Genomic DNA, 10364 nt, shown 5'->3' with positions numbered 1-10364 from the left:
AGTTTGTGGTGATTTGTGATTTCCATTTGAGGCATTCACATTATTGGTGCTTGGCTCTCAAACTCCAAGGAATCAACAATCAACAAAAGGTATGTAATTCATCTAGTTCTTTTATGTTTAAAAGTACCCCATGCCATGCTAGATAGGTTATAAACCTTGGAAAATAGTATTTTGCATGTACCTTAGACAAACATAGATCCAAGGTTTATTAGGGTTGCATGTACACTTAGGAAGTGTTAGAATGCTCAAAACCCAACAGTGGTATCAGAGCCTAGGCTTGTTTGTTTGATACTTGATGCAAAATAGTGGAAAAAAGTCGTTTTTTTGCTGTCTGCCTGTTGAACTCGCCGAGTCCATGGGGGGACTCGCCGAGTTCATGTGTAAACTCATCCTACTCGCCGAGTAGGTTCGTGCACTCGACGAGTAGGAGCCTCAGAATGTAGATTTTCAACTTTTGCTGTTGGAAATGGACTAGAAACATTACCCTAAACTGTTTTGGTGTTTTAAAACTTTTTTTAGTTGGTGTAATGGTTGTTCTAAGCCATTTACAATAGCTTATATCAAAATTTCATGCTTTGTATATGTTCATATAATTCTCGAAACTTTGATGATCATGTTCATGTTCTTATGAATTTAGAAGATGATAGGAATTATTTGCTGAATTGTTTAGGATTAATTCTTGATCATTTATGTGTTTTAATGGAGTCCATAATTTGTCCTCAAGTTATGGATATCCAAAGGTCACTTCTTTTAAACACACATTTAAACACATAAGTTACATAAAAATGAAGAGTCTTCATTTTTATGAACCTTTAATTCATAAGTTATGAAATGAAAAGTTTTGGATAGTTACAAAACTTGCCCTCAAGTTTTGGAATTTGTAAAGTTTCACACACTTTAATAAACTTTAATTCCAAACCCTTAGATTTTTAAAAGTTAAAATTCAACCCTTGTACTATTTATAACATTAATGGTTAATTATTATATATATGTATAAGATCAAGTCGTTTTACCGTTAGTAGGCCTCATTCACGAAGCCGGTCTATAAGGGGGGTATAAGGTTGTTGCCTATAAAATGGCAACTTAATGGGTGTCTATTCTCACCCACCGCTTCCTTGATCGGTGGAGGGTCGTTAGCCGAACGGGTAGGACAATGACTTTAAATTCTCATTAAAAGTATAATGAATATTATAAAGTAACTAAACCTTTTATAAATTCCCAATCTTAGTTACTTTAGGAAAATGTGAATATGGTGCTAACCCATGAAATTCACACTTTGTACCTTACCAAGTCGTTGGTGGAGCGTGTGTGGTTAACCGGCACACTAACTTGGACTAGTAAGGATCATGAAGGGTGACTTAATGTTTATCATAGATCGGTGGAGCGTGTGTGGTTAACCGGCACATCGATTAGGTGATAATATTAAGGGTACCAAGTGAGTTTGCATGGTTATTCACACCTTGTTTTGTGATCCTCGGCATCCCAGTCACAAAACTTGAAGGGCACAATCGAGATTGAAACATGCCATTGAAAAGTTCAATGAATCTCAAAAGATCTAGGAGTTTCAAATCCAATTAAAACCTAATAAATTATTTCGTTTTTCATGGTGGAAACTGGTGAATCGTCATTCACCTACCTTCAAATATTTTATAGCTTGGATTACGGCATCCCTCTTCCAAGTTATAAAATATTGTGTTGGGTCCTAGCCTTAATATTTCATATTGGGTGTTATATTAAGGACTTGAATCAACTAACTTGATTTTCTCCCATTGTAGATGTCTGGTTCAAACAACTATGATCTTCCCAAATCGCTTGGAACAAGCTTTCCTCTTGAAGATGATGTCCCTCAACATCATGCTTCACTCCCTCCACCTCCTCCATTTATTCTCCCTGACCCACAAGCCCGAAGACTTGAAAGGTTCAAGGTCACTCAAGCTCTACTAGAAACAAAACATAAAGATGGAAGACCTGTGTGCACTCATGTCTTAGGAATGAAGTCACACATTGACAGGTTGAGAATGTTGGGTGCTGTTATTTCAAGGAAGTTCGCTGTTGACTGGGTTCTTCAGTCACTTCCTGAGTCGCATGGTGAGTTTATTAAAGACTACCATATGACAGATCCTGACATAACCCTAATAGATCTTTCTTATTTGCTTGTTGCTGTTGAATCAGCAATGATTTGGCGCAATGGTCAAGCAAATATTGATGGAAGGTCTAATTCTCAAAATTCCATGGACATGGACAATGGTAACATTGGAAGTCCAGAAAAGCTTTCTCGTCCCAATGGAAAGGGATCGGCCTTGGTCAACCCGGTTGACCAAAAGGTAAAGGGAAAGGCTAAGTCTGTGATTGTCTCGTGTACCATTCCCAAAGAGTCTATATGTTTTTATTGTCATGAGAAGGGACATTGGAAGCGAAGCTGTCCTGAATACCTGAAATATTTGAAAGCAAGTAGAGACAAAATGTTTGACTCGGCTTCAGGTAAGTCCACTATCTAACTTTGTTAAAGTTCCTAATTGTTGATTCTTATTACATGATGTGACTAGGTTGCATCTTGATGTTTAGCAGGATCGAGCAAAAGGAAGGTTAAAAGAAGAGTGTGCTGAATCTGATCACGAAGATGGATTTCTATCGCATGGTTCGAGGATCGGATTTTTGAGCTACTACTTAAAAGTTGTGATAGATTGCTAGGAAATATGTAATAGCATAGTTTTCATTTGAAGATGCATTGTAAGGAATATTTTTCCGCATTTTATAAAGAAATAAAAGTTTTGTTTAGTTTATTTTATATTATATCCCCTTACAATGGCATTTATGGAAAATTGATGTTTGTATGTTTCTAGCAATATTGGAAATATGAGTTTGATTCTCTCATTTGTGGTAGTGTCTGAATTTACCAAATGAGGAAAGGTTCTCATCACCCAAGCTTCAGTTAGACAGAAACTTGGAATCATACAAGTTGTATTGTATGATGAATGAGAATTCTCATCTTTGTAAAATTGAGACTAATTCATTGATCACATGCATATGTGAGCCAATTGAAGGACTAAGGAGTTAGGCACACTGGGTGTGTGCTGGTCAAGGTCCACCACAAAGATCGATTCGTCATGATTTACTACAGATTAGTAAATATGGTTATACTTATAAGGTTAAGTATAATTCTGCAACATTGGAAAAGTTTCAATGTATGGCAGAACGGATGAGAAGAATCAAATTTGGCAGAGAGATAAAAAGTTTCTCAAATCTGAAAAGATGGGAGAGTACTTTAGTATCATGTTTTATGATCATCTTAATGATTATGAAACCATATCACAAATTCATACTCTAAGGACATCTTAGTGCATTGTTATGACTAAGAAGAGGAGTCATGAATTGTTGGATTGGTTAAAATCAAGAAGATGAATCATACTTCGTTCCAAAAACAATTCTTAGAGTAATACTCCAAGATTGTAACATTGAGTGACATAAAGTAAGGTTTAAAACACTTATCAAATGTAGTGTAAAATGTTTTCTACTCCTGTACATTTGAAATTGGTAAGTTGTGATGTCTTGGATAAGACAAAGACCAACTAAGACCAATTGTGTGAAGTGTTTATCTTGATAAGAATCCGCACTATCCCTTGAATATTTGTTTTGTCAAGGAATGGTCCTTGACTAGGGAAACTTATATGTCAAGAGGACAGTGGGAGTCTTTAGGATCCTGAAAGGATTTCAAGATATCAAGAGTAAAACCTGAGTTTTATCACTAGCACACGACTTAAGGTTTGCAACCTATTAAGTTGACATAATTCTTGTTTCTGTGTCTGTTCCTATTAAGTTGACAATGCATATGGGGTTTGTTAGTTCTGAACTGTGTGCATAACAGCTTGGAAGCATTGGTGGGCCTTGTGCTACCAGGTGACAAGAAATTAAGATTGAACAAGTCAATCCATGTAAGGCTAATTTGTCACTAACCTTGTCTTGTGATTATGGTTTTGACAAATTCACATGGATAGAAACTCATACACTATAAAATCTAAGTGTCATAAGGTTTCTCTCCGATTCATGAAAATGATGGTGAGGAAATGCTTTCACTAAGAAGATTTTAAGTAGATAGCAATTGTGATGTTTGCATTCTCAAAGTCGTTAGTGGAGCGTGTGTGGTTAACCGGCACACTAACATGGACTTGTGAGAAATGGCAAAGGTCTAAACAATTAAGACTATGATTACGGCATCCCTTTTCATAGTTCTGGAAATTGTTTAGACACACATGTGAGCTATCTAAGAAAGGGTGTACGAATCTAAATTTCAGGAGTCCAGCTGATTTCTGGAAATATGTCAAAGCTAGTGGGAGCATAAGTGTTATGCTGATAATCATCATGTTAGTGGGAGCATGATTATTATGTTTAGTGTTGCAAGTTAGCAATGTTAATTATAGAAAACCAAAAGTTTCAATTCGTAAAGTTGTAGGGGTTGAAAAGTTGTTTTGCTATAATTAAGGGAGAGGAAATTATACTTCATTTCAATTCTAAAAGCTTAGATTGAGTTTTTTAATCATCTTTAGTCAAGGATATATATATGTATTTTATGTTGGAATGGTTCAACTTTAAGAAATTCTATATATATTGTGTTATCAAAATTCGATTATGATTACGGCATCCCTCTTCATAGTTAAATTTTGAAAACATGGCAAATAAAAAATATTGTAGCAAAAGACTGGTCTAGTATCATGTCTTTATGTGAGACATCATGAATCGTGTTCCATATACTTCGGATATAGGATCGATTTCATGTGCTATAATATTCATCCTTATTGTAGCAAAAGACTGGTCTAGTATCATGTCTTTATGTGAGACATCATGAATCGTGTCCCATATGCTTCGGATATAGGATCGATTTCATGTGCTATAATATTTATCCTTTCTAAATTTTCCAAATGCTTAGGGCATTAAGAAGGGAAAAGTCTAGAATTGGATATGACTAAAGTGATTAAGCAATTGTCGAGGACAATCTAAGGTTCTCCAAAGATTGGTTGCTCGGGGACAGTTGAAAGTAGGATATAAATTGTTGGAAATGACCATATTGACATATTCTGAAAAGAGGTAACTCTTGTTCGGAAGTGATAGTCAAAATGGGACTATGGAAATTTCTCCATAGGTGGAAGTTATTCAATCTGTGTAAGATTAGAAAACCTTAGTGCAAGAAGGATGTTCAAAGCAATGTACTTTGAATATGAGACTTCGTTTCCATAGAGTTGATCTCCTTTGGAATACTCTGTAATGACTGTTGACAAGTTTTGTGACTTTGTGCATAATCATTACAAGAGGAACATTGCATAAAAGTTTAAAATCTAACAGTTTTTTTGGTAAATGGTAGGAATTAGGAATTTTTACATTTACAATAAGGATTTGGGATTGTGAAATGAGCATCATTGGAATCATGTTCAAATGATCTATTTCACAAAGTAAAGATCATACACAAACATAGTGTGCATACTTGGAGTATGGCATAACTATTGTTTAGAAAAACAAAGTGTACATGCTAGGAGCATGGGACAACTGTTGTTTTTATTCAAGTGTTAAGTTGATTATTTGAAACATTATACAATGAATAATGTGTAATCAATATGGTGATAAATAAAAGGTGGTTTTATTTATATTCAAAAGGGTTCTGAGACCATATTGGATTCGATTATTATTGTGTTTCACTTTGCATGTTTTGACTTCCAGAATAGCTAGGTTATTCTTTCCGAATGACTAAGTTATTTAAACACTCCACAGTCGTTCATATGTTGGAAGTAGGTATGAATTAAGACTGTCATGAATCGAGTTTGTAGATGGCTAAATGTGTTTAGTCATAGAAATGGTTGCTACAACATTCATGAGTACTCATAAGTTATGAGTATTGGAATAAACCCACGCTCACTTGTATCACTTCATGGAATTTATCTCGAGTGATCGTGAGACGGTAATATCATATAAGTCTTCAAACCTAGAGATATGAGTTGTTACCTATGAGTTGGTTGTGCATTGATTGCACGTAAACGCATCAGTAACTTGATGTTATAAAACGTGCCTTTGTGTGCAATTCAATAAGTAGTAGAACAAGCATATGAGTCGAAGTTTATCTGTTCCTTCTAGAAATAGAAGCGATATCTGGGCCCCTCGATGATTTTGTGTTGACCCATGTACCGGGCCCGGTCAGAACCTAATTGATGTGTTCAATTTAGTTCTTTGTCAAACAAATCGGAAATCGGGAAACAAACTGCTGGACAATAAGTACGACGTTGTTCCATGTATTTGTCCGGTTGATATCATGAAAACAGAGGATTATATGATCACTTATCTAAAATGGCGCTTCATAGTTCAACAGAGTTTTCGAGAGCTACGATTGCTGGTTGGTTCCTGAAGTAACATACGCAAATACAGTTATTAGACTTATCCAAGTGGGAGACTGTTGGATAAGGTGTCTAAGTCCATAACTTATTTGGTATATACTTGACCCGACCCGGCATGGTCCATTTGGGTTGCACTTCACCCAACCTGTTTATGGACAATTTTATGAGAATTGTATACTTACGATTTATTAATATATTATAAGTTATAATATATTAATATAAAGTCATGTTATTTAATTAGTTTTAATCTTGAATTAATTATGAATTGATTTAGTGATTAAAAGGAAGACTAATTAAATCATGGGCTATTATATTTATATGGTGTGGGCTAATGCTCATTTGTTAATGGGCTATGCTTATATGGAAGTTCATGGATGATCCATGTAGCTTTTAACCCATGGATCCTTGGAAGAGGAAAAGACATGGGTTATTAGGGTTTACCCTAATCATGTGCACTATATAAACAAGCTTGTGATGCATGAAATGTAACCCTAGAGTGTGTGTGTAATAGTGGTGGCCGAAATCTAAGAGTTAGTATACTCTCTCATATATTTTCCAAGTTTGTGGTGATTTGTGATTTCCATTTGAGGCATTCACATCGTTGGTGCTTGGCTCTCAAACTCCAAGGAATCAACAATCAACAAAAGGTATGTAATTCATCTAGTTCTTTTATGTTTAAAAGTACCCCATGCCATGCTAGATAGGTTATAAACCTTGGAAAATAATATTTTGCATGTACCTTAGACAAACATAGATCCAAGGTTTATTAGGGTTGCATGTACACTTAGGAAGTGTTAGAATGCTCAAAACCCAACAGGGAGTGATGACCTGAGAGTAGCAGGGTATAGTGATGCCAGCTTTCAGACTGATAGGGATAATTTCCGCTCTCAGTCAGGTTGGGTCTTTACCCTAAATGGAGGAGCAATTACTTGGAAAAGTTCCAAACAGGAGATAGTAGCTGATTCTACTTGTGAATCAGAGTACATAGCAGCTAGTGAAGCGGCGAAGGAGGTGATATGGCTGAAGAACTTCATTGGAGACCTTGGAGTTATGCCAACTATACAAGAGCCTATGGAAATTTTCTGTGACAGCAATAGTGTGGTTGCCTTAGCCAAGGAGCCAAGAGATCACGGTAGATCCAGACACATTGACAGAAGATACCACTTCATAACACACAAGATAGAAGAAGGACTCCTCGTGGAAAAGAGGGTATCGTCAGAAGAGAACCCTACAGATCCCCTCACGAAGGGACTGACTAGGGTTAGGCATTTGCAGCATGCAAGAAGCATCGGGCTGAGGGACGATATTAGTTTTAATAATTAGATTTCTGAAACTTGTAAAATGTAATTGACATTTTATGATTAAATAAAAGTTGTTATTTATTTATGAGTAAAGTGTTACTATCCTATGTTGATCGTTTACTATTGTTTCAATTTTGCATGTTTTGACTTCCTAATTATTTTATTCAAACTCTCCACAGTCGGTCATATGTCGGAAGTAGATATGAATCAAGACTGTCATGAATTTGGCTTGTAAGATTTGTCTAAGGTGCATTATACATAGCAATGGTTGCTACAGCATTCATGAGTGCTCATAAGTCCTGAGTATTGGATTAAACCCATGCTCGCTTGTATAACTTCATTGAATTTATCTCGAGTGATCGTGAGACGGTAATATCATATATATCTTCAAACCTAGAGATATGAGTTGTTGACTGTCAGTTGGTTGTCTATTGATTGCACGAAAACGCATCAGTAACATGATGTCATAAAACGTGCTTTTGTGCATAATTCAACTGGTAGTTAGTACAAACATATGAGTCGAAGTTTATCTGTTCCTTCTAGCAATAGAAGCGATATCTGGGCCCCTCGATGATTTGGTTTTGACTTATGAGTCGGGCCCTGTCAGAACCTAATTGATGTGTTCAATTTAGTTCTATGTCAAACAAATCAGAGATCGAGAAACAACTGCTGGACAATAAGTACGATATTATTCCATGTATTTGTCTGGCTGATATCTTGAGAACAGAGGAATATATGATAACTTATCTAAAATGGCGCTTCATAGTTCAACAGAGTTTTAAAAGAGCTACGATTGCTGGTTAGTTTCTGAAGTTAGACTTGCAACTATAGTTATCAGACTTATCCAAGTGGGAGACTGTTGGATAAGGTGTCTAAGTCCGTAACTATATTTGGTATGACTTGACCCGACCCGGCATGGTCCATTTGGGTTGCACTTCATCTAACAACTTGTTTGGATATACTTTTGAGAATAAGATGTTTATGATATATTAATATATTATTGGTTATAATATATTAATATGATATCATAATTATTTAATTAGTATTGATCACGAATTAATTTAGAATTAATTTAGTGATCAAAATGGAGCTAATTAAATATGGACTCTTATTTATATATATGGATTAGGCTAAGATTTATTTAGGATGGGCTAAGAGTATATGGAGTCCATGGATAGTCCATGGAGCTTTTAACCCATGGATCCTAGGTAAATGAAGAGTCATGGGTATTAGGGTTTAACCCTAATCCTCCATACTATATAAAGGAGTCCTTGGTTCTAGAATTGGTGCTAGAGTGTGTGAGCATAAGAGTGAGCCGATTTCTATAAGTGTTCTTATCCTCTCAAGAGCTTCCAATTTGTTTTTGGTGATTTGTGACACCACTTGAGGCATCCACACTATTGGTGCTAGCCCCATAAACTCCAAGCAATCAACCACAAAAGAAAGGTATGTTATTCTACTTAAAGTTTTGTATTACAAGTACCCCATAACATGCTAGTTAGGTTGTGAACCTTGGAAATCAAATTTGCATGTATTTTAGAGAAAACATAGATCCAAGGTTTCTAGGGTTGCATGTACACCATAGGAGTGTTAGTATGCTCAAAACCCATCAAATAAGTGGTCATTTAACACTGACACCAACTCTTGACACAACTACAATTGAGTTAATGATCGAGAAACATGTATCTAACACCTTGACCACTTACGAATCCAACAAGAACAACACCTCTAAACAAGGTAGAATTGGAAGCAGTATCCATGGAAGTAATAATGACGTTCCAAGGAATTGCACTTATGAATAATTATTGAACTAACAACCTAGATCCTTCTATGGAAATGAAGGAGTTAGAGGGTTAAATTTATGGATCGAAAAGATGGAATCATTATTCCATATCAGTTCCTGTACAGAAAATTGTCATGTTAAGTTTTCCACATGCACCTTCATGAACGCATATCTTGCCTGGTGGAACGAATATACAATAGATATTGGCATTGACATAGCTTATGCCACAACCGGGAAAAACTAAAACTAATGCTCATAAGAAAATACTGCCCAGGGATGAAATACAGAAACTGGAAAAAGAACTATGAAGCTTAACCATGAAAGTAACGGAAATTTTAGCCTACACATCCTGTTTTTATGATCTCACAATGTTATGTCTAGTTTTTGTAAACCCAGAGAGCAAGATGATTGATAGCTACATAAGAGGTCTAACCCTATAAATACGAGAGATTGTTACATCCCTCATACCCAACACCTACGACCATGCCAAAAGATTGGCCATTATTCTAACAAACCATAGGGTTCAACAAGAGATCGTGATCAAGAAAGAGGATACCAATAGGGATGAGGATAAAAAAGGAAAAATGATAATAATTCCATGGTAACCTCAAGCCAAACCCCTCCAAAGAAGCAAAACACCAAAGAAATTCATGCGACGCCGACCCTCCACAGAAACATTATTCCAGTAAACAACCATTATGCAACCATGGTCACCACCATCACAAAGATGAATGTTACTCCTGCGAAAAGTGCAACAAAAGGGTCACACTGCCAACAATTGTAGAAACCCAACATCTGTATCAACGAACGTCTGTACAAATGCTAGAGAAAATACTAGGATAAGCACTAGTAGGAATAAACCCTATTATGGATGCAGTGAGATCGGGAATTTTAGGAGGAACT

The sequence above is a fragment of the Lactuca virosa genome, chromosome 8 (genome assembly GCF_052849685.1).
Source record: "Lactuca virosa cultivar CGN04683 chromosome 8, Lactuca_virosa_CGN04683_v6, whole genome shotgun sequence".
Lineage (NCBI taxonomy): Eukaryota > Viridiplantae > Streptophyta > Magnoliopsida > Asterales > Asteraceae > Lactuca > Lactuca virosa.
The sequence above is the reverse complement of the archived record's forward strand: the minus strand, read 5'-3'. Positions refer to the sequence as shown.